Source organism: Sturnus vulgaris, chromosome 1, assembly GCF_052056855.1.
Source record: "Sturnus vulgaris isolate bStuVul1 chromosome 1, bStuVul1.hap1, whole genome shotgun sequence".
Classification (NCBI taxonomy): domain Eukaryota; kingdom Metazoa; phylum Chordata; class Aves; order Passeriformes; family Sturnidae; genus Sturnus; species Sturnus vulgaris.
The window spans coordinates 136,254,006-136,269,192 of record NC_142243.1 but is presented as its reverse complement, the minus strand read 5'-3'; the positions used below and the strand labels follow the sequence as shown (position 1 = coordinate 136,269,192).

At 42.1% G+C, this 15,187-nt stretch overlaps 2 long non-coding RNA genes across 2 annotated transcripts; both read right to left on the bottom strand.

Moving 5' to 3' along the window:
- Positions 1–4,937: 4,937 nt before the first annotated feature.
- On the bottom strand, positions 4,938–13,660 carry LOC148225545 (uncharacterized). Its single transcript, XR_015808114.1, has 3 exons — positions 13,605–13,660; positions 8,954–9,201; positions 4,938–7,826 (listed from the first exon to the last, which is right to left on the bottom strand). It is a non-coding gene; the product is annotated as an uncharacterized LOC148225545 (long non-coding RNA).
- Positions 10,633–13,600, bottom strand: LOC148225546 (uncharacterized). The gene is made up of 2 exons (XR_015808111.1): positions 13,462–13,600; positions 10,633–11,455 (listed from the first exon to the last, which is right to left on the bottom strand). It is a non-coding gene; the product is annotated as an uncharacterized LOC148225546 (long non-coding RNA).
- Positions 13,661–15,187: the final 1,527 nt, after the last annotated feature.

Below are 15,187 nucleotides of genomic sequence, written 5' to 3'. Positions count from 1 at the left end.
CATTATCTATATCCAGAACATCTCACCATTTTGCAGCCTCTGTGCCAGTTGTGACGTGCTTGCAGGCTGAGAGATCCCATGGAGACATGAGCCCCTGCTGGGGACTGGGAACAACTGAGAGCTGTCTCGATAAGCTCCCTCACAGTTCATGCCCCAAACTGAGCTCTGCTGCTGTGTTCAAATGCAACACCCGACTGCCCTCTCCCCTTGAAGTAGAAATAAAGTGCAGGTGTTGCCTGTGGAGACTTCATCAGCTTGAACCTCTTTTCTTCAAGAGGGGCACTATACTCCTCCTGATACCTTAAGTTTTAGCTTTCATATTATCCAGATTGTGTACTGCATTACTATATAACTCTGAACTTCATATAAAGTGCTAGCAAGTTTTCTTCAGTTTAGTTAGACAAAACAATCCTTTTCCAGCCTGAGAGCCAAGGATACTGTTGCAACTTCAGGCTCGAAAAGTATAAACAATGGTGAATTGAGGAGAGCAAGCTGAGAGGATGGGACTTCATAACCTGGAGATGTAATTGGACAATTAACCCCAATATGTAAATGGATCAAAACTTACAAAAGTGTGAAAACGTGTGACCTGTCATCCATCTTGGGTGGAGCCTCAGTCAGGCTCTTGTACTGCCCAAGGTATCCTTTGAAGGCCTTTTATTAAATACCTACTTTATTCCTTTAACACTGTCTACCCTCTGCTCTAGGTAGCCTCTCAAGGCATCACTCCCAGCCCAGGAAAAATGTCCTGGCAGAGCTGAGGTGGACCCTGGTGCCACCAGAGCTGAAAGAGCCCATTGGATTCACCCTGCAGCCTAGATGGCCAAAGCATGGCTTGAGCTTTAAACTGCTCAGAAAATCTGTGTGGTGGTGTGACACATGTCAGTGTCCCTCTATCCGATAGATCACCTCATCCTGCCCTCCAGCTCCATCTCAGCTCACGAGAAAAGGCAGATTGGAGCCCAGAGCCCAGTGTGGGCAGCAGTGCAGGGCTGCACACGTGGGATGCTGGTGTGGCACAGCCAGGCTCCCACTCCCCAGCTGTGGGCTGCAGGAGGGTCCAGCTCGGGGGGAGAAGCAGGAGCAGCCTTGGAGCCTGCAGAGTGCTATAACACAGTTTGCTTTGCTTAAAAATCACCCAGCTCTTGGCTTTAGTTAAGTAAGGAATATTTTAAAAAAATATTTACTTCGTTTTTTTAAGCTTTTAATTGACTGCAGTTTATGAGATTATACCTGAGTAAAGGAAGAAAAAGCTTTAAAAGTGCCCCATTGCATGGAAATATGTCTAGACTGTTTACAACTGCTCCTTGTTTTGCATTCAGAGCCCGGATCTTTGACTTCCTTTTGGACTGTTCTCCACTGGAAATGAGGATTTGCTGCCAAAATAGCCCACCTTTTCCTGAAAGATTTGGTATTAATAGTTTTGACAGAACATCTTGTTCCTGTGTAATACAGGAGTCAGTCTAGCAGTTGGTCCTGATCAGAGGTACAAAATGCAGTTGCTTGACTTTTATTTTGAGATGAAATAACTGCAGTTTAACAGAAAAAATCTGAGCTTATGCCAGCATGTATCTCTTGAAGTTAGGAGGAAAGTGTTGGTGTTAATGGTGTAGCAGATTACTGTTCTTGCTTTTATTTAAGGAAATGAGTAATTTTTATTAAAATGCAATGTGTGTGATTTGGAGTATTTCAGAAATGCAGTTGTGGTGTTTCAGGTCCCCAGAGAGGTCTTTTCTCATCCTCTCTTCTTATGAATGGATGTGGGGGTTTAGATAAATCTTTGGCTTTTGCCCAGGCCTCTGGCAGCAGGCAGTAGCTTTATCGAGGTGGCCAGCACCCCAAAACCCACTCTCATTCACAACTTCTTTAATAATGGCTGATTCAGTCTATTATATAATTAATTATTTATTTAATAGACAGAAAACTCACAGACATGAGACTTAAATTAATGTCACACAGGAACAAAAATAAAAAGAGGAAACTACTAGTAGATATACACAGCTCGAGGTTAAAGGTACCTATTAACGTTACAGCTCGTGAAGAAATAATAAAACTTAGGATTCAATGTATCTTACATATGTGTGCCCCTTCATCCAATGGTTGGTAGGGCACACATCAAGAGCCTTTTCCTCAATCCCCAGAGAAGTAACCACACCACCCAGGTCCAGGCTCTGGGGAGAGGTCTCCCACACTTTCAGGGTGTGTGTGTAGAAGCCTTCTGCCTCTGTGATAACTTTTGTTTATCTTTTATAGTTTGTAAAACAGTGTTTATTTCCTTTGCCTCTTCCCACATCAGCTCTCCAGACTAAGATGTTGATTCTTAGCTGAGGCCTGACCCTTTTGGCCCAGGGAAGATGCCAAAATCCCTGCTGGCTGAACCTTTCAGCCCCTGGGTTATCTCTCCTACATGCACCAGCCCTCTGTGGTAGAGGGGGTTAAAAATCCTGCCACATCCCCTGCAAACCCAGCGTGTGTGGGCATCCCCAGAGCCGGCTCCCTGCTGCCCGTGCCACCTGCACAGGACAGGGACTGCTCTGCAGCTCAGCACAGCCACAGGGAAGAATCTCTGCTGATGCCTTTGCTGAAGCATCATCAAGCTCAGATGCTCTTGACCTGGTACCTGTAATAAGAGCAATTCCAGACTTGGCTAAAAGCTTCTTTGGAAAGGCTCATGACACCTTCTAATTTATTCTTGGTTTCCACTGTTTTGATTTTGGTTGCTATTTTTAATGAGCAGCCTCTGCAGCCATGTGAGAGGGAATTAATTATCTTTGATAATGATTGCTTGTTTCTTGTGGTAGACAAAAAAAGGCAATTTATACTCTTTCAAGACTTTTCCCAAGCAGAGCTTAATAATTAATGCTGCAGTCTGTAACACACTAAGTGAAAAGGCATTTTGTGACACCAACAGCTCCTGAGTGTTTTCAGGCTATTTTACTTTGCTCTGTACCTGTGATTGCTGGATGGCTGTATACAATTATTGCTACTTATAATTTGATTTTTTTCCAGCAATTAAACAATATTGTAATTTATTCTGCTAGGCAAAGATTTCTCTGCTTGTACATAAAACTATGTTTGTACATGACAAAAATGCATCCTTTTTCCACACAAAGGAAGAAGTGTAATTGTAGAAAGAACAGTTAATAATGGCTTGAGGGGAATAGAGTTTTTACCAATCTCTGTGACTGGCAAAATTCCATAATGCCCTTCTTAACACTGTTGCTTGAATTTACCTAAATTAATGGAAGGGACCAATCCACCAGCTCAGTGAGGCTTTGAGCTGCTAACAGCATTTGTTAAAGAAAATGGGCCCAGACTTTTAGGTTTTTGTAGAATTTTATTATTTTTGTTATTCTCTCTTTTCTTAAGACATAATCACTACATCAGTGCTACTACCAGTTTGGGACTGGGCTTCTGTTGTTCAAGTAAATCTAAGTTCCTAATTCAAACAGAAAATATTTTGTATCTATTGATTGAACAAAATCAGAAAGAAGATACCTGGTATTATTAAAGCTAAGAACTTAAAATTTGCTTTAGCAACACAAAGATCCTTTAATCCTAATAATGTAATCCTTTTTTCCTACCAAATTTTTATTTAGAGAGAATATTTTCTAAAGAAAAAACCCTGATAATCAAGTTGAAAGGGAAAAAAAAGCATCAAGTGCCATTTGAGAAGGGGTATAAAGTGGATAAGGAGTGAGGGTAGGGGAAAACCATGCTCGGTTCTGCTGGTAGCTCTCAGGTTGTGTTGATTTTGACCTTGTTTCTGAAGAGGAGGACAACTGCAGATGAAAGCACACATGCAGAGAGGGACAGAGCACGAAGCACAAGGCTGCACTCTGGCTCTGCTGTTTGCAGTTCAGTTATTGCAGCTGCAGGAGGACTGTGGAGGTTTCCAGCACAAATCCCCATGGCCCCAAAATTCACTGCTTGGGTGCTTACCCTCGGTGCCATCTATCCAAAGGTTTGCCAGCTGATTGCAGAAATGCTGAGTGACTGCAGGAATGACAAATTTGTCTGGTCAAAATAGGTCAGTAAAAGCGTATTTGTCCAAGGCCACACTGTAAATCAGAGGGTGGAAAGCAAGGGGAAATCTCTTCCCAGGAGTTCACGATGGAGACAAGAGAAGCTCTAAATTTCACATTTTAAAAGCAATTGACAGTGTGTAGTCACTCCTAAGGGTATGTTGGAGCCCTGCTGATGGAAAGACTTGCAACCCTGAATTTTCACCTTTCCATAATACACCTGAGAAGTGGCATCTATTTTTCTATTGTATGCAGCAGCAAGCAGAAAAAGTGTTTGCAGTTTTTCATAAATAAGACCTGTGTTTGTAGCCCTCATACATTTGTCTTACCTTTTCTGTCTCTGCAAATAGCTTCTGAGCAGCACAAGGCCAGTGTAGCCAAATGGTTTATTTAACACTGTGGGCATCCTGCTCCCAGGGATACGAGCACATATCACTGCTGATTCCACTGGAAGCCAGGCTGAGACCCAAGAGAAAACAGCAGGACTAAGAGATCTATTAGATGAAAATGGTGCCTCCTCCCAGCATGGGAACAAAGTCTCAGGAGCATTTAACTGACCACAGTGAGTGCATCTTGTGTCATGGAGTGCCTTCTCTTGGCTGGCCTTGCAGTGCGTGTTTTGGAGGGGATGCAGGTTCATTCTCCCCCACCTTGGGGCTGGGGCTGAGCATTTACCTGAGAAAATCCTAACAGAATACTTTGTTTCTCATCCATGCAGCATCCAGCAGTGAGGAACTGAGGGATGCAGGGGGTGAAAGAAGGTGGGTGGCAGCCCAACAGCAGACCACAGTGCTGTAAGCAGCTGGGACAGGTATGAATCATTTCTACCCCAGTGCTGCCTGGGGAATTGTGTATCATCTGCTTTGGTTTTCACAAGTTCTTGAATTGTGAAAACACCTATAAAACCTGAGAATCTAATTTTTGGTTGTTTTCAGTAATTTTCAGAAGCATCAATCTTTCGTAGAACCCTATCAAGTTTCCTCACAGCATCTTCTCTTTAGCTAAGTTTTTTTTCCCACAAAGTCAAGTTCAAGTAATTATTTTCTCAAAGCAGGACTTCCCATTTCTCATGACGTATTTCTTTTTATTCCGCTTATAGACAGATGAAAAAAGCTAACAAAACTATCCACATATGACAAAGAGAAGAAAATAAAGAGGGTATTTATTAGTTAACTGATGTATGAACAGGCAGGAGGAGATCACTTTGGTCTAAGAAGTGAATGTTTTGGCATAACTGTAGCCAAAACTCTTTGCTGTCTGCTTCCCCAGTGTACAAGTAGTTCTGCAACATGGCTACTAAAGAATGCTGTTAACAGAGCTTAAAATATTATTTTTATCTGTAAAGTTAGATGGAAGATCTGTCTAGTCAGGATTTTATTATAAGTACGAAAAATATATGAAATTCTGATGGAGGGAAGTATCTTTTGACATCTGCATGGTTCCACTCAGGTGGGGGGAATGCAATCTGGCCATTGATCCCAGCCTGCAGAGCAATATGAGAGTCCAGCCACTGCTTGGTGACAGTGAGAAAGCTCACTCTTAGTTCTGAACTCTCTGCAGAGGAAGTTGTTTTCCACCTCAGGGACGAGAAAACCAAGCAACTAAACAATCATTTTGGATTCATGTCCTCAGACAGATGCATGTATCCACACACACATTCACCTATAGAGGGAATCAAGTCAAATGCTCAGTCACACTGAGACCAGAAAATGACAGGGACACTGATGGTGTCCATAAATAGATCAGAGATCACAGTGAACTACAATCATTTGGGAAAGGACAAGGCTGGCCCAAGACCACTGGTGTATGAGCTGCTCTAAGTAAAGCAGACATTAGAGGCATGTTGGTGAGTATCAGAGCAAGCTGCCCAAACTGTTGACACTGCAACAAGGATTTTTGCAAGATAGGAGCTGCAATGCAAGGTAGCAGACTTGCTAAGTTGGTCCCTTTCAGTCATACAGTTTATGTTTCTAAATTTCAAGTAATTAATGTACTTTCACACTAATTATGCCTATATATTTGCATGTTCTACCATACAGTACATGATGCCTTATCTTGCCTTCCCTCTACGGGAAAATGTGTGTGTGTATATACACATCTGTGTAGAAGACAAGAAATGAAGGATACTGCCACTGCAAATGGTTACATGTTTATCATTAACATCACAAAATTGTAACTCTCTATCTGCTTAATCTAGTGTCTTTCTTCTGCAGCAATAAGTACTCATTTTTTGTAACACTCTGTGGCTGAGTATTAGAAGGAAGAAGGAAGGGTAACCACATCCTGCATTACTTTTAAACAGTGCCTACTGGCTAACACTGCTAGGTACTCTGGCTTTACATCTGTCAGCCTCTCTAAGCTATAGATGCTGTAATTAGTCATTAGTCCAATGGGTCACTTTCATTTCCTCATCCAATCTCTTTTTTAGTTATTTTTTACTTTATTTGCACATTTCTTCCTACTGCAAGGGTGGATGCTCTTTCTGAAGTGTGAGTACGTCCCAAAGCCATAGCTGCAGAAATATGGGTGAGGAAAGAAGAACTCTGACACCAAGCTGAGTTTTCTCTCACAGATGTTTTATGAAAAATCTTTCTGTTTCTGTAGCAGGTGCTTGAAAATAAAAAATTGGCAGAGAACCCTATTCTAGCTCATGTCTTTAGCTGACTGGTGAAAAATGCAGTGTGTTGGATGTTTGTCATGTTCCTTAAGATACAGTTTAAAAACATACATTTTGATGAGGTGCTGATCCTCTCTGATTACTGTCCTGATTATGGGATCCTTGTCCATAGGTTGCTGCTGGGAGCCTTGTGGGGAATCACAACTCCTCTTGTACAGCATCAGCAATGTGCAAGAAAGCACCACAGGACTGAAGGGTCCTGCTTCTGAGAAAGCCATTACATCCTTCTCTGCTGCCACACAAAGCACAGAGGGAGGTAAAGCTGGGTGTTTCTCCCACTGACATGAGATAATAATTCTAAGCCAGCAAAATATGGAACAGTATCTTTCATCTGTGTGAACAGGTCTGTTAACTAACAAGGTGTGTACAAAAACCGCTGACAGGATTTGAAGCTTGAGAGTATCAGTATCTGGAAAAAACGAAGTTAAGGTGTTTGGAGGAGAACAGGAAAGAGAGAATGTGAAAGAATCATTCACTTTCTGTAATTGCCACTAACAGTTTTCCCTTGATTTAACTGTTGCAGATCTGAAATTTGATATGTATCATGCTTATCTGCTAAAACTAGGTTAGAATCAAGTTTGCTTCCCTGCAGATAGGCATTGCATACTTACATCTTAGTTCTTCCTAAACAGATGAAAAATGATGACTTCTGAATGGTTGTGTCATTCACACAATGTTTGGATGTGTTTGTTTTTATTACACCACTGTTGATGTTTCTGTTATTTTTATTCCTCAAGTGTTGTGTTACTCCTATGCTGCTATTTCCTACTTTGTCAGTTCTTTCCTGGAGGAGGTTTCTCTGGAGTCTATTTATCTTTCAATTAGAAATGTTTTCTTTGCAGCCCTACTGATTAATTTATTTTGCTTAAGCATGAAACAAGTTGGATATACAGTATGGCAAATGTAGGAGTAAAACAGCAAAGACACTTCAGAACATTTTTTTGAGCTTTTTTTATCTCAAATACTTTCCTGGATTCTTCTTTAAAGCCTTTTTTGAAGTGCTCCCAAGGGCAGGATGATGGTTTTATAAATCTGTGGATCTTGCACCCCCATAATACAGAGTGCAGTGACACCTCCTGTGGGAGAGCTGTGCAGGGCCACTGCAATTTCATCAGTAGTCATTCCTGTAATTAAGAATATTATAGTGTTGCAATGGTTCAGTCTTTAAAACACATTTTGATGTCTGGAAGTATGGATATGGAAACACTGTAAGCTCCTACACATCTCATGCAGATGGGGCCATGGTAGGGAGGTGCTTTGAGAGGTTCAGGGAGTGCATGGCCCAGTCTTTAGGTATTAGCACCTTGTTTGCCATGCCCAGTCCCAGGCAGTGGGAGCTTCTGCACAGCTGCACACAGAGCCCATTGGCTTTGGTTCTGCATGTTTTGACTGCCTGGACCATACAAGTGGCCTTCCACTTGCTGACCCAACTAAACCCTTCAGCCAGGCCTAGTGCAAGGGACAGGTTTCAAGCCTTGCAAAGCTTCTCTGATTTGGGATGTCATCTTTAAAAAATCAGTGTTGGTGGGACCTCTCAGCACTCCACTTTTCTTTATGGAAAAGTGTCCATACAGCCTTAGTTCACACAGCCATTCCTTGTTTCCTTTCAAGACTTTTCTGGGCCATGATTTCAATATCTTATCATTGAAGATTAATAATTTTAGGAAGTCATAAAGCTATGCTAAGGTCTGTGGATGCAAACAAATTCTGGCCTGAAAAGTGCTCTTTGCAGGGACATCAAAACCATCACAGTTTTACCTGTCCACATGGTTCAAGTGTAATCACAAACACTTGTTAGCACCTTTATTTCCAACCAGATTTATTATAAATAGCAGTGCTCCTTTCTAGAGAGATTTGTACTACTCCTCATCTCTGTTTCAAAGGCATTTTGAGTAAACAACCTTATTTTAACAAAGCAGATGAAAACCTTTTTATAGCTGTGAGGCACTGGCAGTATATGCACCCCTGAGCCAGCTCTGTTTTGCAGTATTGCTCTCTGCAGAAATGTCTGAAGTCATTAAAGTGTTGGATATAACCCATCCCACTTCAGACAAGGTGGCTTTTCAAGGTTATAATATTGCTGAATTAGTTTTACAGCTACTCCAGAGGTACCACTGAGCAACTTATATTGATTTCTCTGACTTCTTGTTAGAAGCTGTTATCTGAAAGTTATCTGAAAGTAAAGTCAAGCAATCAGACTTCCTTGAGAAAGGCACTGGAAAGCACTGGGGCTCAGGGATCGTGTACACACCTGCATTGTGATGGTGCCTCTGTGCTGGCCTGGCCACTGCATCTTCCCGTCTGGGGGACAATGCTCACCTCATGCTCAGCACTGGCAACTGGACAGTTGCTGCTTTGGAGGAACTTCTTCTTGCAGTGCAGGATGTTCAATACAGGTGCCACGGGAGGTGACAGTGTCCCTTTTTTGCTGATTCCACCATTCCCATGGGCAGCTGCATGTTTCTGAGCTTCTTCATTCTTGCAGGACAGCATCCTGGCCTTCAACAAAAGGAGGACCTTGTTGGGTGGCCACATTATTAAACCTGTCTGAGTTGGGTTATTTTAGTTAATCCCTGCCTCACTCCACAGGCCCCTCCTAGGTTGGTGACATAATTTCTAGAAAAAAAGAAAATACCCAGAAGAGAATACCTCTCATACCTCTGCATTAAGTCAAATATGATAATGGATCTATCCCCAGAGCTCTGGTTCTGGAATTCTCCCTGCTGCCCAGCCCAGAGTCCCTTTGGTGCATCCCAGGAAATGCTTGGCTGCCAGTCTGAAGTCACAGGAAGGGTTTGGAGCATTAGCCAGCAGCACCTGGTGAGTGGCTGGTTTGGAAGGTAATTTGAAAAGTGAGAGGAATGATGGATGTGTCTTTACAAACAAGCTGTGGGTTTGTTGGTAGATAAGACTAGCACTAAGAGATAAAGGAAACAGTGGGCAGGAATCCACTGCTTGATGAATGGAAAAGATATTTGCCTTTACAAACAAACTGTAGGTTTGCTGATAAATGAGATTGGATATTGAAAGATGAAAGGAGCAATGGGGGAAATCCATGAATTCTACAAGAATTAGAAATTAAAAGGGAGGGTTATATACATTAGAGGGGAATCTTAGGCATCAGGTGTTCTGGGAAGTCTGTATCTCTCAAGTACCTCAGCCAATGGGGAAAGAGAGAGGGAAATGAGCCCAGGAAAATAGGATAAAAAAGAGGCAGCGTCCTCCAAAAATTTGAGAGATCCAAGGGGAATGCCCCATGGCTTCTCCCTTTATCCGAATAAGCTAAAAGGACTCCTCTGTCTCCTTTTTGGACATAAGCCTCTGGTGTTTGTGGATTAATTTTCCTGACAAGAAGAGAGGGAGTTGCAGGGTATGTGCTCCATGGGCAGTATGGAAATGAGGGGTTGGGAACAAGTCACCACAGCTATGGGGATTGGTGTGTGTACATCTCCCAGTGCTGCTCTGCCATGCTTGCTTCCTCCTCAGCATGTTAATTACACAAACTGTTACTGTGTGGTGTCTAATCAAATCCTTCTTTTAGCAAATCTATCAAATGACAAGACACAACTGACATTCCCTCTCATTGAGCTCCTTCAGTAATTTTTCTGCTTCAAGTCCTGCAAGAGAACTGAAGTGAATGCCTGAGATCTCTCAGTGCTGGGCTTAGTTGGAGTAAAGACTGTTTTGTTTCTGAGGATTTTGAATGCAAGTTAATCATTTGACCTGCATTTGTTTGAAGTGAAAAAACAAAGGAGAAGATGGAGAAAATATTGTTATTTTGTTATGTGAAGTGACTTGAGGTAATTTCAATGTTTAGTTTCTTGCCCATGATGGGAGCATTCATGAATTCCCAGCTTTGTCAGGAAAATAAAACTTTTTTCCTTGCTGATTACCCTCCTGGTGTGAACTGCATAATTTCTTACTCAGAAGAAGATTACTGTAGCCATTTATTTTCTGGTTAAACTGGTGTAAATAAAACAATTACACTGAAATGATTGAATTTTCTCTTTAACGCATGAAACACAGATGCAGAATACACAGTCCATTAAAAAAAAGTGTTCTTACTCCCAATCAAATTTATATGAGAAAATTATCAACAAAAATATACGGTTTTTTGCTCTCTGTCTGGGGAGAGAAGCAGAACAAGGCCATATGCTGAATATGCTTCCACAGTTTATGGAGAATTCATGCAAGATAATGAGCTTCTGCTCTGTGCTGGGGGATGTGGGGTTGACCCTTTATTCCCAGCCAGGGGCTTTTAGTGATCACACTAATTACTCCCACTGATAAGGAACCTGAAGGAAGTCGAGCCATGAATAGCAGTGTAGACACCACAAGGGTTGTATTGCTTCTGTCTGGGGAGAAATAAGAGAAGAAGAAAAGGAGAAATAACTGAGGGGGGGGGGGGTTGGGAGGGACCCCCTGTGCTGGTCACTCCAGGGCTGGGGACATGAGCAGATCCATCCACTGCAGAGTTGTGGTGAGTGAGCAGAAACCAAACTCCTCTGAGCACCCAATTACATGACTGCTTTACTCCTTTGATGAAGGCTTATATGGCTCGGCTCTTCTTTTGATGTCAAATTAATTCTCACTGGCCTTTTTTTGTAGCTCAGGGCAACAGACATCAGTTCCTTGCAGGATGATAAACAGCAAGCAGCCACAGTTTCTCCTGTGCACAACCAAGATCAATGGCTGTTCTGCAATTGTGGTTAGCAAAAGATGTTGTCCTCTGGTTTCTTAACAAGTCATTTTCCTGTGTGAGGCAGAAATACAGAATACATTTTTTGGACTCCTTTTCAGTAAATCAAGATGTGAACCTGACTATTCATGACAAGTTTCTGGGTAGGTGAGAAGCTGGTGACATTTTCTCTGCCTGTTAATTATGGGAAATGCCCTCTTCTCTTCAATTTTGCCAAAGTGTTTATTGGTCTCTGGAGACTGCAACTTATGGTGAGCTTTCCAGAAAGCAGTGCTGATGTGTCCCTGGTGTTGAAGGGCCATAAGCAATCAATTCACTCATGAATTATCTGCACTGCTTGTCATCTGGGGTTCATTAGCATGAAAATATTTAAGCAATAAAATAGAGACACAACTCATCTCTTGCCTTTCTGCTTCAGTGGATATTTTGGGTTTTCCTCCTGTTCAGTGGATGACATGGAAACAAATGGCCATTTACCCTTTGTCTAGCTCCAAGCATTCTCTCTCTCCCTGCTCTCCAGCAATCATGTAATTTGATTTCTTGCTTTGAGGCCTAGAAAAGCCTTTTCTAAGAGAAGGGAAGCGTTCAGACAAGGTTTTACCATTGCTATGTGCATCATTATTTTGTGCTTTTCTAATAGCTGTAATTAGCTCTCATACTCCTCAAGAAGTTATACATAAAATGTGTGAGATAATACATATGTAAGTACTGTGTTTTGTCAGGGCCTATTGACCTGCCTGTGCCCTAAGAGACCAGCACTGAAAGGAAGTATTAAACCAAGGATCTTTCAATTACAATTGCTTATGTAATATTTCAGACATTTTCTTTAGGTGTATTGGAAAAGGTATGCTGGAGTGTCAAACTACACCTTTAGAGAGAATTGTTCTTTACCTTTGGATGCTGTATTAAGTGGAATTATTTCCATCAAATCTCATGAATACCAATGCATTTCAGTGTGCAAATATTGAAAATGCAGGAAAGGAGCTGACGTCCTTTAAGGAATACACAGCTTGCTGCAGGTCTTGAGCTTTTCCTGATCCAGGGCAAAGACCTGACTTTTATACCTGGCTGACTCTGGGGCTGGTTGCAGGCACCTTGCTTCTGTTACAGCAACAGCAAAAGCCTTTCACTAGACTGCCCAAAGGGCTGTGGGAAAGGCTGTTCAGATGCACTAACAAGAAGAATAATTCCTTATTTGCTTTGGCCATTTAAGTTGGCTTCTATTTGGGCTCTGCTTCATCAGGCAACTAAAATGATGGATTTAAGCATTTGATGAAAATGTTTACTTAAAAAGAACATACACATGGTTTGTTTTTTCCTAAATGAAGTAGGAACAGAGGTCAGTTTTATTGCACCTGCTCCCAGGTCCTACTCCTGTCCCAAACAGATCCTCATCCTAAAGATGTTTTACTTTGTTTTCTGTCTGAGATAGGTTCCCAAGTCTTCTTCACTTGCATGACCTCCTGATGCTGCTCTCTGTCTGCAAGAATCCTGCCTTTACCTAAGACATTCCCCACCTGCCTGTGTGTGATCTGTGTTTTGGAGGCAGTTCCTTGGTTTAGGTTTTTGTATCCTACAAGACGATTTTGACTGCATCTTTCATTCAGGTGGGATGAAGCCTGGCATGCAAAAAGGTCTCAGCAGCAACAGGCCTGCAAGCACAGGTCCTGTTAAGAGTCACGTTTACCCAAAATCAGCAAGGATTGCTCATTTGCATAGGAGGTGAATTTGAACTACTCATCTACCTAACGTGGCAAAAAATTTAATTTCAGGCATATTGTCCCTTTCTTTCTTATCCTATCCTTTCCCCTTTCACTTAACACATTTGCCAACATCCCTCCTTACGTCCTTTCTCCCACAACAGCCTCTCTCTGCACACCCCACTCCCTGTAAATAGCCAGGGGCTCTGGAATGGGCTCTGGAAGCACTGGCTCAATCTGTGCATCTCCCTGCTGGACACCCATGGTCAAACCACCCTCCCCACTTGCTGCCCCTCACTCCACTCCTCCCACCCTTCACACATTTTCCTCCACCCCATCTCTGCTGGGAAGTTTACTTACTTTGCATCTTGCTCATTTTTGGTTCAAAGCCCTCTGTAAACAGACTTCCCCATTGCAGGGTGTGGTGTAGCAGGCTGAATACATTTTCACTTCCCATGAAACTATACTAAAAGCTCTACCCCTTTTCTCTCTAAATCACTCACCAACCAAGTGCTGGCTGTATATCCTCCACAAACACACCACCAACACTCCTCCTCCACTCCCAGGGAGGCAGGCTGCTGAAACCAGGAATAATAATACAAGAAAAGTAGGTCATCTGCTCTCTGCGAACATGGAATACAAAACTCAGCCACTGAGTGCTGGGTGAGCACAAAGAAGTTAAATCAGCTATCAAATCAAACTGTTTCAGAGCAGAAGTTTTCCTGCATTTTAATACAGTTTTTCTCCTCAGTGGTGTGGCAGGGCTGAGCTGCCCCTGGCTCTGCTGCTGCTGCACCAGCTCCAGCTGCTCTGCCTGGGCTCTGCTGACAGCACAGCAACAAGCACTGTAACCTGGATATGGATTTGAAGGCACATAATTATGCTGCATGTTGCTACTTTTCAGCATTGCCAAGCGTTTTTTTAAAGTATCGTTTGCTGCTCTTTGCCTCTTGATTTTGCTGGGGAGTATTCTGTAGTAAAATATTTTAAATGTGGCCAGAACCACTGAATTTTCCTATGTAGAAACAATAGGAAAGGGGAGGAAACATACTACACACACATATTGCAGTCTTTTTATTCCAGCATCATCTCTTCTAGGTTGATATGCTTCTGAGAAATTAGAAAAACCATGAAATAGTCAGAATAATCTGTTCAGCAAGGAGTCTTTCTAGCTTTCATTACTTGTCAGGGACTTATGCCCTAAAGCTTGAAGCTTTATTGAGGTGCATGTGCAAGGAGCTGGAGAAAACTGTGCTGCCTCTAACAAGGCTACAATTTTACAACCATGCAAAGTGAGTACAGTGTCATCATGTCTGGCCAAAGAGTCCCAATATTGCTGAAAGACATTATAATGAGTGAATCAGTGAGCACCTCTCCACTGTAAGCCTGCTGTGAACCTTCTGAAAAACGTTTAAAGGACTTTGGAGATGGATTTCCACTGCTGTGTTATCAATGTCTGCCTTTCCCAGCATGTTGCTCTCTGCCTGCTTTTCTTTCTGCTGTCCTTGTCTAGCAGAGCAGCCACATTTCCCCACAACTCCTCTTTGTGCCCCACTCATGCTCTGCAGCCAGTTTCCTTTACACTGTCCTCTGGGGTTTTTTCTAGTTTGTACCAGACCCATCTAAATTTTTTTTAAATGCATACTTTCTCCCTTTCATTGAGCTAAGCTCTGAGGAATAAAGGAGCATCTGATGTGATGGTGCAGTGTTGTAACAGCTGACGAGATGTGAACAGTGTAAATGATCAGACATGAAAGGGGCAGAGAAGTAGTTGGCCTTATTTTCATGCTTTCATCAGTAGTGCACATACTGTCGTTGACTTTGTATTTTCCTTGGGAATTGTGTAGAGAAATGTTGGCAGCATGAATGAAGTTACACTTCTGTGCAAAGCAGGAACTACAGGAAGTAAAATTAATGTTTATTGCATCAAACATTTTGCTGGAAGCTTGATGATTCACAATTCTTAGTTTTATTTTTTTTTAATCTTAAAGATGTATAAGCACAAGGCATGCTCTAAGTAGAAACATTATGATACAAGAATAATGCAATTCCCTGTGTCTTTGGGGATGGTCAATATGTTGTTCAT